Genomic DNA, 17,540 nt, shown 5'->3' with positions numbered 1-17,540 from the left:
CATGCGGTGTTTGATTTTCTCTTCTTGTGTCAGTTTGCTGAGAATTATGGTTTTGAGATTCATCCATACTCCTACAAAGGACACAAACTCATCATTTTTTATGACTGTATAGTATTCCATGGTGTATATGTGCCACATTTTCCTTGTCCAGTCTATTGTCGATGGGCATTTGGGTTGGTTCCAGGTCTTTGCTATTGTAAACAGTGCCGCTGTGAACATACATGTCCATGTGTCTTTATAACAGAATGACTTATAATCCTTTAGGTACATACTCATTAATGGGATTGCTGGGTCAAATAGAATTTCTATTTCTAGGTCCTTGAGGAAGCACCACACTGTCTTCCATTATGGTTGAACTAGTTTACACTCCCACCAACAGTGTAAAAGTGTTCCTATTTCTCCACATCCTCTCCAGCATCTGTGGTCTCCAGATTTTTTAATGATCGCCATTCTAACTGGTGTGAGGTGGTATCTCAATGTGGTTTTGATTTGCATTTCTCTAATGACCAGTCATGATTAGCACTTTTTCATATGTTTGTTGGCCTCATATATGTCTTCTTTTGAAAAGTATCTGTTCATATCCTTCACCCACTTTTGGATGGGTTTGTTTTTTTCTTGTAAATCTCTTTTGGTTCTTAGTAGATTCTAGATATTAGCCCTTTGTCAGATAGGTAGATTGCAAAACATTTTTCCCATTCTGTTGGTTGCCAGTTCACTCTAATGATTGTTTCTTTTGCTGCACAGAAGCTCTGGAGTTTAATTAGGTCCCATTTGTCTATTTTGGCATTTATTGCCAATGCTTTTTGTGTTTTGGCCATGAAGTCCTTGCCTACACCTATGTCCTGAATGGTTTTGCCTAGGTTTTCTTCTAGGATTTTTATGGTGTTAGGTCTTATGTTTAAGTCTTTAATCCATCTGGAGTTAATTTTAGTGTAAGGTGTCAGGAAGGGGTACAGTTTCTGCTTTCTGCACACTGCTAGCCAGTTTTCCCAATGCCATTTATTAAAGAAGGAATCTTTTCCCCTTTGCTTGTTTTTGTCAGGTTTGTCAAAAATCAGATGGTTGTCGATGTGTAGCATTGTCTCCAGGGCCTCTATTCTGTTCCATTGATCTCTATCTCTGTTTCAGTATCAGTACCATGCTGTTTTGATTACTGTAGCCTTGTAGCATAGTTTGAAATCAGGTAGCATAATGCCACCAGCTTTGTTCTTTTTGCTTAGGATTGTCTTGGCTAAGCGTGCTCTCTTTCGGTTCCCTATGAAGTTTAAGGTGGTTTTTTCCAGTTCCGTGAAGAAGGTCATTGGTAGTTTGATGGGGATAGCATTGAATTTGTAGATTACTTTGGGCAGTATGGCCATTTTCACAATATCGATTCTTCCTAATCATGAGCATGGAATGTTTCTCCATCTGTTTGTGTCCTCTCTTATTTCGTTGAGCAGTGCTTTGTAGTTCTCCTTGAAGAGGTCCTTTACATCCTTTGCTAGTTGTATTCCTAGGTATTTTATTCTCTTTGTAGCAATTGTGAATGGCAGTTCATTCTTGATTTGGCTCTCTTTAAGTCTGTTATTGGTGTATTGGAATACTTGTGATTTCTGCACATTGATTTTGTATCCTGAGACTTTGGTGAAGTTGCTTATCATCTTAAGGAGATTTTGGGCTAAGATGATAGGGTCTTCTAAATATACCATCATGTCTACAAACAGAGAAAACCTGACTTCCTCTTTTCCTAATTGAATACCGTTTATTTTTTTTCTTCCCTAATTGCTCAGCTAGAACTTCCAATACTATATTGAATAGGAGTGGTGAGAGAGGGCATCCTTGTCTAGTGCTGAATTTCAAAGGGAATGCTTCAGTTTTTGCCCATTCAGTATAATATTGGCTGTAGATCTGCCATAAATAGCTTTTATTGTTTTGAGATATGTTCCTTCGATACTTAGTTTATTAAGAGTTTTTAGCACAAAGCGCTGTTGAATTTTGTGGAAGGCCTTCTCTGCATCTATTGAGATAATCACGTGGTTTTTGTCTTTGGTTCTGTTTATGTGGCGGATTACGTTTATACACTTGCGTATGTTGAACCAGCCTCACGTCCCTGGAATGAAGCCTACTTGATTGTGATGGATAGCTTTTTGATGTGCTGTTGCAATCAGTTTGCCAGTATTTTATTGAAGATTTTTGCATCTATGTTCATCATGGATACTAGCCCGAAGGTTTCTTTTTTTGTTGAATCTGCTGGTTTTTGGTATCAGGATGATGTTGGTCTCATAAAATGATTTGGGAAGGATTCCCTTTTTGGATTGTTTGTAATAGTTTCAGAAGTAATGGTACCAGCTCCTCTTTGTACGTCTGGTAGAATTCAGCTGTGAACCCATCTGGACCTGGACGTTTTTTGGGTGGTAGGCTATTAATTGCTACCTCAACTTCAGCCCTTGTTATTGGTCTGTTCAGGGTTTCGGCTTCTTCCTGGTTTAGGTTTGGGAGGGTGCAATTGTCCAGGAATTTATCCATTTCTTCCAGGTGTACTGGTTTATGTGCATAGAGTTGTTCATAGCAATCTCTGATTGTAGTTTGTATTTCTGTGGAATAAGTGGTGATATCCCCTTTATCATTTTTTATTCCATCTATTTGATCCTTCTCTCTTTTTTTTCTTTTTTATTAATCTTCCTAGTGGTCTATTTTGTTGATTTTTTCAAAAAACCAGCTCCTGGATTTATTGATTTTTTGAAGGATTTTTTCTGTCTCTATCTCCTTCAGTTCTGCTCTGATCTTAGTTATTTCCTGTTTTCTGCTAGCTTTTGGGGTTTTTTTGATCTTGCTCCTCTAGCTCTTTCAATTTTGATGATAGGGTATTGATTTTAGATCTTTCCTTGCTTCTCATGTGGGCATTTATTGCTATAAAATTCCCTCTAGACATTGCTTTAAATATGTCCCAGAGATTCTGGTACGTTGTATCTTCATTCTCATTGGTTTCAAAGAACATCTTTATTTCTGCCTTCATTTCATTGTTTATCCAGTCAACATTCAGGAGCCAGTTGTTCAGTTTCCATGAAGTTGTGCAGTTCTGAGTTAGTTTCTTAATCCTGAGTTCTAATTTGATTGCCCTGTGGTCTGAAAGACTATTTGTTACGATTTCTGTTCTTTTGCATTTGTTGAGGAGTGATTTACTTCCAATTATGTGGTCAGTTTTAGAGTGGGTGCAATGTGGTGCTGAGAATAATGTATATTCTGTGGATTTGGGGTGGATATTTCTGTAGATGTCTATTAGGTCTACTTGGTCCAGATCTGAGTTCAAGTCCTGGATATCCTTATTAATTTTCTGTCTCATTGATCTGTCTAATATTGACAGTGGAGAGTTAAAATCTCCCACTATTATCGTGTGGGAGTCTAAGTCTCTTTGTAGGTCATTAAGAGCTTGCCTTATGTACCGTACCTGGGTGCTCCTGTATTCGGTGTGTATATATTTAGGATCATTAGCTTTTCTTGATGCATTGATCTTTTTAGCATTATGTAATGCCCTTCTTTGTCTCTTTTGATCTTTGTTGGTTTAAAGTCCATTTTATCAGAGACTAGGATTGTAACTCCTTTTTTTTTTTTTTTTTTGCTCTCCGATTGCTTGATAAATCTTCCTCTATATCTTTATTTTCAGCCTATGTGTGTCCTTGCACATGAAATGGATTTCCTGAATACAGCACACTGATGGGTCTTGACTTTTGATCCAATTTGCCAGCCTGTGTCTTTTGATTGGGGCATTTAGCCCATTTACATTTAAGGTTAATATTGTTATATGTGAATTTGATCCTGCCATTTTGAGGCTAGCTGGATGTTTTGCCCATTAGCTGACACATTGTTTTCATTGTGTCGATGGTCTTTACCATTTGGTATGTTTTTGGAGTGGCTGGTACTGGTTGCTCCTTTCCTTGTTTAGTGCTTCTTTCAGGAGCTCTTGCAAGGCAGGCCTGGTGGTGACGAAATCTCTCAGCAATTGCTTGTCCATAAAGGATTTTATTTCTCCTTTGCTTATGGGGCTTAGTTTGGCTGGATATGAAATTCTACGTTGAAAGTTCTTTTCTTTAAGGATATTGAATATTGGCCCCCACTGTCTTCTGGCTTGCAGGGTTTCTAGGGAGAGATCCACTGTAAGTCTGATGGGCTTCCCTTAGTGGGCAACCTGACCTTTCTCTCTGGCTGCCCTTAGTATTTTTTCCTTCATTTCAACCCTGGTGAATCTAACAATTATGTGCCTTGGGGTTGCTCTTCTTAAGGAACATCTTTGTAGTGTTCTCTGTATTTCCTGGACTTGAATGGTGGCCTAGCTTGCTAGGTTGGGGAAGTTTTCCTGGATATATCCTGAAGAGTGTTTTCCAGCTTGGATTCATTCTCTCCGTCACATTCAGGTACATCTATCAAACATAGATTAGGTCTTGTCACATGATCCCATATTTCTTGAAGGCTTTGTTCATTTCTTTTCACTCTTTTTTCTCTATTCTTGCCTTCTCATTTTATTTCATTGAGTTGATCTTCAATCTCTGATATCCTTTCTTCTGCTTGGTTGATTCAGCCACTGAAACTTACATATGTTTCACGGAGTTCTCGTGCTTTGTTTTTCAGCTCCATCAAGTCATTTATATTCTTTGTTAAGCTGTTTATTCTAATTAGCATCTCATCTAACCTTTTTTCTGAGTCCTTAGTTTCTTTACATTGGGTTAGCACATGTTCTTTTAGCTCTCAGAAGTTTGTTATTACTCACCTTCTGAAGCCTGTTTCCGTCAATTCATCAGATTCATTCTCCATCCATCTTTGATCCCTAGCTGGTGAGGAGTTGTGATCCTTTGGAGAAAGAGAGGCATTTGGTTTTTGGTGTTTTCATCCTTTTGCGCTGGTTTCTTCCCATCTTCGTGGCTTTATCTACCTGTGGTCTTTGTAGTTGGTGATTTTCGGATGGGTTTTCTGAGTGGATGACCTTTTTATTGATGATGAAGTTATTTCTTTCTTAGTTTTCCTTCTAAAAGTCGGGCCCCTCTGCTGTAGGACTCCTGGAGGTCCACTCCAGACCCCACTTGTCTGGGGATCACCCGTTCAGGCTGCAGAAAAGTAAGGGATGCTGCCAGTTTCTTCTTCTGTTATCTTCGTCCCAGAGGGGTACCTGCCAGATGTCAGCCTGAGCTCTCCTTTATGAGGTGTCTCTTTAGGCATATGGGGGTCGGGGAGCTGCTTGAGGAGACAGTCTGTCCCTTACAGGAGCTCAAGTGCTGTGCTGGGAACCCTGTTGTTTCATGCAGAGCTGCTGGGCAGGTACTTTTAAGTCTGCTGCAGCAGAAGTCATAACCACATCTTTTCCCAGGTGCTCTGTCCTAGGAAAGTCGGCTTTATTTATAAGTTCCTGTCATGCTGCTGCCTTTTTTCATAGATGCCCTGCCCTGCACAAAGTAGTCTGGTCACAGTTTGCCAGCAGAAGTGTTGCTGAGCTGCTGCAGGCTCTGCCCAGCTGCTGTGTGAACTGCCTCGGTAGTGCATAGTAGTGGTGGCTCCCCTTCCCCCCACTGAGCAGGAACGTCCTGGGTCCAGCTGTACTTGCTGCAAAACTCTCAATCCAGAGGTTTCAGATTGCTTGTTTTGTTGGGGGTGGTACCCACTGAGCCAGATTGCCTGGCTCCCTGTCTCTGCTCTCTCCCTTTCAATTGAATGGGCAGCTCTGTCTCCTGGGCATTCCTGGCACCAGTTGAAATGGCCGCCCAAATTTGTGTGTGATTCTGTGCATCAACCTGGCACTGGCTGAAACCACTGTGCTGAAAACTCGTGGCCCTTTTCCGCCCCAGAATCTACGGGTCTGTGGGCAGTGAAAATTTGTTTGGAAATGCGGTTGGCACTCACCCTCAGTGTTGTTCTTGCTGGGAACTGCACTCCAGAGCTGTTCCTATTCGGCCATCTTGGATCCTCCCCACTTTTCTGGCTTTCTTTATAGATTATAATCACTTTTAGCAGGGCTGGACTGGTTGAAGGGGGAGAGTCTTTCTGGGACGTTTTTGGTCTGTTTACTTGCATGACAATCACTTCTTGCCTCCATATATATTACTTAACATGGGATTAATTTTTATTTGCATTTCACTTGATTGGAGAATATTTTATCTGTAAAGAAGAGTAATTTTTACTACTACTTTTTTTTTTTTTTAGAAAGTCTCACTCTGTCACCTAGGCTGGAGTGCAGTGGCACAATCTCGGCTCACTGCAGCCTCCGCCTCCCGAGTTCAAGCTATTCTCCTGTCTCAGACTCCCAAGTAGCTGGGACTACACGTACATGTTACCATGCCTGGCTAATTTTTGTATTTTTAATAGAGACAGGGTTTCACCTTGGTGGTCAGGGTGGTCTCGAACTCCTTCCTGATCTCAGGTGATACACCTGCCTTGGCCTCCCAAAGTGCAGGAATTACAGGCATGAGCCACTGTGCCCGGCCACTACTACTTTTGTAATACTATTTTGAGACAGTGAAGGTCAGAGAGGTTTGATACTTGTACGTGGTCATCTATACAAATAATCATTGATGTTCTTTCTTACTGAAAATGAAAAAGTTCAAATAAAAAAGGACATTAGTTGGTACTTGACAATACTGAAGACTGTAAACAGCCAATCAGTACAAGCTTTGAAGGGCAAGACTTTTCACCTACAGGTGGAGTAATAATGCAGAAGTTTCCACGTGTAATAAACAGTGAACAGTGGTTCAGCTCCGGTGCTTGGAGGACTTCAGGGCAAATGAGGTGCTGGTAGGCAGGGAGCCTCGCTTCACTTCAGTACAGAAAGCAAAAGAAAGTTGAACGGGTGTTCAAATAAAAAATGAACTTCATTCCTTTATGAACAAAATATCTATAGTAATAACAGAAATGCCACAAATTTATTTATCTTAATTTTAGGAAGCCATTTGATGTGTGTATTAATATTATACATTAATATAAGAAACAATAATCCCAAGCAAATAGAGCAAAAATTAAAATCAGATATGTTAATTACAGCACTCACAATACTTGTCTGTATGCTGGGAATACTCCACAATTTGAATTGAACAGAGAAGTTATGGTGCCTGGCATATGCTAGATTTGAGCTCAACATAAGGAACAACAACTTAAGTAGTATGTAAGCAATGAAAAGACTGCTTCATAAAGCATTGGGGTCCCTGCTCATTGTGTCTGTAGGCAACAGTTGTCAGGAATGCTAACATTCCTATAGAATGTTATAAAAAGGATTATGCCACCGGGTAAAAAGATTAGGGTAAATTACCTCAAAGATCCAAGCTCAAAACTCTAAATTTGACTTCAAAATGTATTTCACATTGTACTTGAATACTAGAGGGTGTGGTGACAGAAATTCATATTTCAACTACAGTGAGAAGCTGCACTGTAAGATATGGAATCTATCAGTGCCAATTCCTGCTATTCTGTTAAAATTAATTCTGGGAATCCTGCAAGGCTTCTTAAAATGATGCAGAAACCAAAATGACACAAGCATTCTGACAGCATTTTAGAGTGAGGATGCAATAGTTTTCAAATAAATTTAAAATAATCATAGTTCCTGTAATATCAAAATAATTATAAAAAACAAAATGCAGTAACTTCTTTAATCTGCCAAAGACTGTATAAAACAAGAAAAATTTGCTCACAAATAACCAAGTACAGGCAGCATGCAATTAGTCAAATATCTTTTATATCTAACTGGTAAAAATCATCTAAAAAAAAAAAAAAGAATTTATGGTCATCCCTTTAATTACCAAAAAAAATTCAAGATTTGTAAAATTAACAGTGTTTTTTATCACTCAATTGTTAATTCACTTTTTCTCTTAAGAAATGCTACAATTTTTACAATTTTTAAAAAAGAACTTGCATTTAACCTTCTCTTAGTCAATTTTGAGACGGAGTCTTGCTCTGTTGGCCAGGCTGGAGTACAGTGGTGCAATCTTGACTCACTGCAACCTCCAACTCCTGTGTTCAAGTGATTCTCCTGCCTCATCCTCTCAAGTAGCTGGGATTACAGGCGTGTACCACCACGCCTGGCTATTTTTTTGTATTTTTAGTAGAGACAGGGTTTCACCATGTTGGCCAGGCTGGTCTCAAACTCCTGATCTCAAGTGATCCACCCTCCTCCGTCTCCAAAGTGTTGGGATTACAGGCGTGAGCCACTGCACCTGGCCTCTTTTTAACTTTCTCCCAAATTTCAATTTTAGAAAGTACAGAAACATATTACACTGACTAACATAATTACAGATAACATTATATGACCTGCTAAAAATGCTGTGTAATGATACTTAGCCAGAATATTTGGGCTTCACAGCAAAAATCTAAACTTCTTGCTGATAAAGCAATGTTCTCTGCAGGTGAATTTGTCAACATTTTGTTGACTTTACATTTTCAGCCAGAATAGCAGTTACTGTCACACTACTTCATCTAATGAAAACAATCAGCAAATTTTCCATTCACAATTTTAAGGGGAAGTTTTCTATAAAAGTTTCATTCATTAAATCAAATGAAAGCAGCATCAGAGTGGTACATTTTCTTATGTACTGATGAATATGTAGTTTTAGAATAATTTTCATATTACATTTTCATGTTGGCACAGAAAAATGGAATTCAATCACAAATTTATCATACAAAACTTTCCATTCTACAACTAGACTTAAGCTCCAAGAAAAAATTTTTGAACAAATTCAGAAGTAGCCCAGTAAGACATAAATCTGGGATGTACTACACTCCTAACTTCTTAAAAAACAACAACAACAACAACAACAAAAACAAACCATTACTATAAGTATACCACACATAAATTTACAGAAATCATGCACTCCACAAATATTTATTAAGCAGAGCTATCTGCCAGAAAGGGGGGGGGGAAGTGAATAAAACAAACAAAAATCCCTATCCTTGTGGCGCTTACATTCCAGTGGGAGCTTAAACCTTTCAGAGTTATTGCTTTAGAAATCTGAAAGAAATGGAGATATCATTCACCAAAAAGCACATTTATATAACTTTGAAGAGTTGAGCCTTCCTAATCCAACCATTACCTACGGATTATGAGCCTCTGATAAAAATCCCCCTTATACTTATTTTCTATGCCTACTATTTATAGTAAATTGTTTTACAATTTTACTACTCATAGTAAAAAGTGGTACTTCTTTTTTTCCATTAAAGCAGTTACAGCCTTCAACCCTCAATAGAATGCTTTCTATTCATTCCATTTGTACTCCTCATGAATTTCTAGACTGTCAGACTACCCACTATCATCCTTGGTTTTTCTAGACTAACCAACCCTAATGTATTCAGTAGCTTCATATGGAGACTTTCTTTTCTGATTTCATTAATTATTCTCTGGACCCCTTAAGTTAAAATGCTCTTCTCCCTACCACCCACACCTAGAATTAAAGTCTGCAGAAGTTGTCCATAAAGTCTTTGGAAGATGATATGCCCAAGAGAAACACACAATAAATTTTTAACCATTTAACAGAAATTTCAATTAATTCATCCAAAATTTTCTGTTCTTGCTTGTCAGAGGAAAGGATCATGTGACCCCTTGGAAAAATTCTTTTTAATTTAAAGATGCAACATCTAAAATGCTTTCTAGGGTCATCTGTAATAAATGTGTTAGTCTTTTACATGTATAGTTTTTAAAAATTAAACAATGGGACTTATTCTGCCTAATTATGACCCTAAGGCCCTATAAGATCAAACATCAGAGAAAATGTGTATAGATGATAGGTATATTTTACATGTTTTTCTAAAAACAATTGCAATGAAAAGGTTTCTGAGTTAATTAAAATGTTAAGTAAAAGAAAAATGAAGAAATAGCTGCTCAAGGTCATAAAGCAAGTAAATGGCTAAAATTTAATCTCCAAAGTTTGTGTTTCCCCTTTTTCTGTGTTTACTGCCTCCAGCAAGCTTAGTTCTAGAAGCCTGACTTCTATAAGAGAAACTATGAAAGCACAAATTCTGACAGATGATTTAGGTGACCCATTTCTCCCAAATTTATAGCCCCAAAACAACTTTGCTAAATTTAAGGAAGGTCATTTGTCACCTGCAATCTCACAACTTGTATCAAAAGCCTCTAAAATGTTTACGATCTTTGACCCAGTAACTCCACTTCTAAAAGCTTATTCTAGAAAGATAATCAGAAATGCGTATATAAATTATTTGCAAAGATGTTCATTGTACTATTATTCCTATGAGAAGAATATTGCAGTAGAGGCAAAGAACAAAAAGGACCAGTTGGAAAAAAAAATTTTGGTACATTCCTAAGACGAAATGTTATCCATCAATTTTTAAAAAACATATTGACTACTTTGCCATAATATTCAACATATATTTTTACGAAGTGAAAAAACAAAACAATATTTATAGTATCTTCCCAATTGTTGGAAATAAAATTACATTTGGAAGCCAAGAATAGACCTAGAAGGATACTCTCAAATTGTCAAAGTATTAAATTTCCGTTTCCTCATGTGTACAATAAGGATAATAAAATCTCTTAATTTTCAGAACTAGGCGTAAAAGATGAAAAGTGCTTAAATAGTGCTTGACACTCAGTAAGTACTCAATAATGATATTATTTATCAACTTATACCACATATGCTGATAAAATTTGCAACAATTTTCCAAAAAAGTAATGAATAAAAATTACTCACAATTCTAACACCATAGTAGAATTCATAGTAGCCACTATGAATTCATTTTACCATCTGGGTTAATTTGTTTCAAGTCTTTCTATACAAATTAAACACTGTATTGTATACAACTGGAATCATATTGTACAATATCTAGTGGTTACAAAACATTGTTTTATAAATATATTATCTCCATTTAACAATTCCACTAATACTGAGCATTAAGTTCAATTCCTTTAGGTTCAGGAAACGAGTACTGCAGTGCTATTTCATGAATGCTGCTGAGCAAATATGATTCAGAAAATTATTCCTCAGAGAAGAAAATAAAGACCAGAAACTTAAAATTGCATAAATAGCAGATGGGGAAATGTTGAACATAGGATACTAAACAGAAGAAATAAGGAACAATTATTTTTATTAGCCATATTCATGTGGCAGGTGACAGATTGTATTTAGCCCTGAGTTAGGATTTTTCAGGCTCGCTTTTGCATTATTTTTTGTGCCCTGGAGCAAAGTCTCCTCTACACATTCTTATTATGGGTCTAAATCACCTTCTTGACTAGGTCAGGAAGTAGTATGGTGTAATGTTTAGACACAAAGACTCTGGAATTAGATTAAGTTCAGAACTTTCCTTTATGCTTATTTCCTGAGTTATCTAGGACAAGTTAGTTAAACTCAAGCCTTAATGTTTTATTTTTGGTTTTGTTTGTTTGTTTATTTATTTATTTATTTATTTATTTTGAGACAGAGTCTCACTCTGTCACCCAGGCTAGAGTGCAGTGGCGCGATCTCAGTTCACAGCAACCTTCACCTCCCAGGTTCAAGCAATTCTCCGGCCTCAGCTTCTCTAGTAGCTGGGACTACAGGTACATGCCACTACACCCAACTAATTTTTGTATTTTTAGTAGAGACAGGGTTTGACCATGTTGGCCAGGCTACTCTTAAATTCCTGACCTCAGGTGATCTGCCTGTGTTGGCCTCCCAAAGTGCTGGAAGCATAGGCGTGAACCACTGCGCCCAGCCCAAGCCTTAGTTTCTCATGTGAAAGTTGAAGACTGAATAAATATTGCTTACTTATTATTGTTAGAGGTTTAAGTCATGTAATTCATGTTAAAGTGTTAGCAAAATGCTTGAAATTTGGGAAGTACTTAATATATGGAAACTACCTGTGTTATTATCTATAAAAATAAAAGAATGGATGAAAGATCTCTTTAAAAAAGTTCAGTTCCTCATTTCTGTAAGTAATACTGTAATGAATATCTTGATTGGCAACCTTTGTATACATGTTTGATTTCTCCTTTAAGAAAAAGTCTTAAAGCAGAATGGCTATTTCAAATGGTATGAAATACACTTGGCTTTACTTTCCTAGTGACCTATGTGGAATGTAGACACATACTGGCTGTTAAAAAATGCAAATGTCTTCCTTTTCTCCATGGGTACTTTAAGAGCTATTAATTGGCTTTTTCACTGTAATTTTTCTACTGTTTCTTAGTACAACTGCTTGTTGGGTATTTCTTTTTTCCATTTATTCCATTTAAACAATCTCATTTTCCTTTATATCAAACATCTCAAACAAATTTAATGATCATAATTCAGTACATTCTTTTTTTTTTTTTGAGATGGAGTTTCACTCTTGTTGCTCAGGCTGGAGTATAATGGCACAATCTTGGCTCCCTGCAACCTCTGCCTCCCACGTTCAAGTGATTCTCCTACCTCAGCCTCCCGAGTAGCAGGGATTACAGGCATGCACCACCATGCCTGGCTAATTTTGTATTTTTAGTAGAGATGGGGTTTCTCCTTGTTGGTCAGGCTGGTCTCAAACTCCCAACCTCAGGTGATCCACCTGCCTCAGTCTCCCAAAGTGCTGGGATTACAGGTGTCCACTGTGCCCGGCCTAATTCAGTACATTCTTCAAAAAGGTTCTTAAGATTCTAATTTATCTAAAAACAAGAGTCCTTGTCTTTCAGAAATTCATACTGAAGTATTTACAGGTGAAACGTTGTGACAAAGAAAATGCATCAAAAATAACTGGGACCTTCAGAAAGGGAGTGGGTAACAATGGTTTCATAAATGTTTGAACTGAGGAATGGGCACCTGGGCATTTATTCTACTATTCTCCTGTTTAAATATTTTTTAACTCCTCTCCGTGGGAGAAAATTCTTTCTAAAATACACCTTTAAAAGAAAATATAAATATTAAAATAACAAAACAATCACGGTTTAGCTTCAACCACTGATATAGCAAAATAATAATTCAGCAATTATCAAAAAACAAAAAGACCAGAAATACTTACGCCAAATTCAAAAGTGAAGTAAACAACTACAGTATTTAGAATCTCTCAATTATACTTGCCAGAAATTCCCACAGATAAAAACATACTACAATGCATTTTTCCAAACCATGGCTTCAGCATACCATGCTGATTCTCCAAAACAATATTAGTATTTATATTGTGCACTACAAGAATACAATTACGCCTCTGTATGTGCCCACATGAATATTTGATAAGGAGTTTTATTATGTACTACTATTAAATAATCCAAATTCTCTTGGTGCCTAGATCACATCTTGGTACCAAGTTAGGCACATCATAAGCAATACTCACAGATTAAAAATTAGAGTCACCAAAGTGTTTTTACTTTTTGCCCAAAGGCATACAAGAACAGCATAATAAAAAAACTATCTCACTGCACATATTTTACTAACACGTATCACAGGGAAATATCGCCTGGTTTCTGTGTGGAAAACACTTTACTTTGGTGTCAGGCATGAGAGCCAGGGAGCACAGGCAAAGACAGTCAGCAGCGCATCTAGGGATGAAGAACAATGGCTGCTCCCCAGGTTTCAAGTGGGGAGTAGGGATATGTTTTCTAAAATCTTTTCACTTCAATAAGAAATACATTTCAAAAATGTATTTAAAAATTTATAAAACATTTTTTTAAATCCAGTATACATATACACGATATATTACGATATGTTTGAAATAATCTGCAATACTTTTTGGTAGTCTCTAACGTATTTAGAAGAAAAACAAATATTATATTCTAGTCATTTCCCACTAAAATTGTTTCTTGACTTCATAATTTGTAAATCCCTGGACAAAAAAACTGTCCCCTGGCTGGACGCGATGGCTCACACCTGTAATCTCAGGTGGGAGGCCGAGGCAGGAGGCTCACTTGAGCTCAGGAATTTGAGACCAGCCTGGGCAACATAGTGAGACCTCATCTCTACTAAAAATAAAAAAGGTCAGCCTGGCATGGTGGCAATAGCCTGTAGTCCTAGGCTCAGGTCAGAGCATCACCTGAGCTTGGGAGGTAGAGGCTGCAGTGAGCAATGACTGTGCCACTGTACTCTAGCCTGGGCAACAGAGTGAGACCCTGTTTCAAACAGACAAACAAAGAAAAAATTGGCCCATATCTCCTGCTTACTGAGCAAAGGAGAAAATGCATAAGAGTCAGAGAACTACTGTTTAAACATACCCATAAGAGAAGACAACCTCCAGAGTTTCTTCCTGCTCTAGAACTCTATGGTGCTATAAAAGTTGCTCTGAGAATGTGATCCTCTAAAGGGTACATACATCATTAATTCTCCCACAGAGATGAGCAAAGTGGCATTCAGACAAATAATAAAATACAAAATAAAGATGAATTAATTTCAACTGATAATGTGCAAACTACACATAAATGTAAAGGTCTCAGTCATTTAAATGTAAGTTTTCCACATACGATTACATGTAAAAATCAATGCTATATTATTTGAAAATTTATAAGCATTAAGAAGTTAAAATAGATTTCCTGTAAATACATGTATATATTTGTATGTGGATATAATGTGTCACAAAACACATAAAACAATTGCCATAGAACAAATACTGTTATTGTTACTTTTACTTTATCCATAAATACAATAAACTGTAAAATTATGACAGGCATGAGCAAAGACTTCATGATGAAAATGACAAAAGCAATTGCAACAAAAGCAAAAACTGACATATGGGATCTAATCAAACTAAAGAGCTTCTGCACAGCAAAAGCAACCTACAGAATGGGAGAAAATTTTTGCAAGCTACCCATCTGACAAAGGTCTAATAGCCAGAATCTACAAGGAACTTAAACAAACTTACAAGAAAAAAACAACCCCACCAAAAAGTGGGCAAAGGATATAAACAAACACTTCACAAAGGAAGACTTATGCAGCCAACAAATATATGGAAACAAAAGCCTCAACATCACTGATCATTAGAGAAATGCAAATCAAAACCACAATGAGATACCACCTCACACCAGTCAAAATGGTAATTATTAAGTCAAGAAACAATAGATGCTAATGAGGCTGTGAAGAAATAGGAATGCTTTTACACATTGTTGGTGGGAATGTAAATTAGTGCAACTATTGTGGAAGACAGGATGGTGATTTCTCAAAGATCTAGAACCCAAAATGCCATTACTGGATATATACCCAAATGATTATAAATCATTCTACTACAAAGACACATGCACATGTACGTTTACTGAAGCACTATTTACAATAGCAAAGACTTGGAACCAACTCAAATGCCCATCGATAATAGGCTGGATTAAAATGATAGCAGAGACGTGGATGAATGAAGCTGGAAGCCATTGTTCTCAGCAAACACAGGAACAGAAAAGCAAACACCCCTGTTCTCACTCATAAGTGGGAGCTGAACAATGAAAACACATGGACACAGGGAGGGGAACATCACACACTGGGGCAGTCAAGGGGTGGGGAGGAACGAAGGGAGGTAGAGCACTAGGACAAATAGCTAATGCACGTGGGGCTTAAAACCTAGATGATGGTTGGATAGGTGCAGCAGACCACCATGGCACACATATACCTATGTAACAAACCTGCACGTTCTGCACTTGTATCCCGGAACTTAAAGTATAATGAGTGTATATATATATGTATGTATGTATGTATATATATATATATCAAATTAAATTACTAACTTTTAGTCTCAATAACATTATTTTTCCCCTGCCTGCTTAATGATACTATTATTAGCCAATAAGCAAAAACAAAAACAAAAACAAAACCCACCAGCCCAGCCCAAAAAAAAAAATAAAAGATCTATCAATCGATCAATCATGTTCACAAGTCAACCATGATCAACAGCACTCTTAAATCCATCGGTTCTTGGCTCAAATAGTCTCTGCTTTTGTCTTAAAATGAATAATTTTCTCCAAAAAAAAAAAGTCAATGACACAGCTTTTTCCTATATATATTACATTTCAATAAACTATTATGGTATAATTGAAGCAGAGATACAAGGGAAGCTACATAAAAGACTTGAAATTTTAAACCACAATAAAACCTTGTATAATAAGGATAATAAGGTCAATCCCTATATTTTTATATAATACTATAAAATACCATGTGATACAGTAAAAGACATTTATTTATTTATTTATTTACGGAGCTCCGCTCTTTTTGCCCAGGCTAGAGTGCAATGGTGCGACCTCGGCTCACTGTAACCTCTGCCTCCTGGGTTTAAACAATTCTGCCTCAGCCTCCCAAGTAACTGGGATTATAGACATGTGCCACCATGTCCAGCTAATTTTTACAGTTTTAATAGAGACGAGGTTTCTCCATGTTGATCAGGCTGGTCTCGAACTCCCGACCTCAGGTGACACACCCACCTCAGCCTTCCAAAGTACTGGGATTACAGGCATGAGCCACTGGGCCCGGCTGGTAAAAGATATTTCTTATAACAGCCTGAAAGTTATAATACAACTCTTACTTTCTTTCCATTTTTATCTACCTTTTACCTAAAATTTCCATTCTTTTGAGGTTTTAAATTATTTGGAAAAAGATTTAGAATTTTACCAAAATTAATATAATTTCAGATTTTTAAACAACAAAAATGTTTACAAACTTTTTTTACTTAAAAAAATGTATTTTTATGGGTCCAATTTTAAATCTCCAGCTGTGGTTTACATTTCTCACCTTTCTTGGATTTTTCAATGTTAATTACCAATTAGCTAAAATGAAGCATACTTTTATTTTTATTTTTTGAGATGGAGTCTCACTCCGTTGCCCAAGCTGTGCAGTGGTGCGATCTCAGCTTACTATAACCTCCGCCTCCTGGGTTCAAGCAATGCTCCTGCCTCAGTCTCCCGAGTAGCTGAGATTACAGGTGCACGCCACCATGCCCGACTAATTTTTGTATTTGTAGTAGAGACAGGGTTTCACCATGTTGGTAAGGCTGGTCTCGAGCTCCTGACCTCAGGTGATCCACCTCCCTAGACCTTCCAAAGTGCTGGATTACAGGTGTAAGCTACCGCGCCTGGCCCTAAAATGAAGCATGCTTTTAAAAAGCTTCACGGAGAAGGACTTAAAGAAATAAATAATTTGCATTGGCAAAGAAGAAAGAAATAAGAATGGGAATAATGAGGATGGCACAGAATGGGAATAGCATCTCTGGAGGCTTTTCACTAAAGACTTGTTAGTGATCAAGTTGAAGGATATGATTGAACCAGCTGATGTTGAGGCATTTCCACAAGGCACAGGGAGACCTGCATTTAACATTTACTGGGGTCAACCTAAGCTCCAGTAATCCATACTCAGTGGCACTTACACACACGACTGCTACCATCAAGAAGTTTACAGACAAGCTGGAAGGGAGACACGGGTGCTAACATGTTTCAAGTGCTTTGAGAGAAGTTACCTAAATATGTTCAAGCTGAAACCAGGTACAAAGGAGACAGTCATCAACCTAAGTGGAGGAGGAAACAGGAAAGACTTCATCAAAGAAGTGGTGCTCACAGCTCCTGTTACCAGAAAACTGACTACAGCCACAATCTCTAACTACTCGAATGGCTTCTTGCCTCTCTCTGAGGACCTAGTTAGCTGATGACTTTTCAAAAAGCTGTATAAGTACCCTAA

This window comes from Cebus imitator, unplaced genomic scaffold, assembly GCF_001604975.1.
Source record: "Cebus imitator isolate Cc_AM_T3 unplaced genomic scaffold, Cebus_imitator-1.0 Scaffold124, whole genome shotgun sequence".
NCBI lineage: Eukaryota > Metazoa > Chordata > Mammalia > Primates > Cebidae > Cebus > Cebus imitator.
This window is presented reverse-complemented; position numbering follows the sequence as displayed.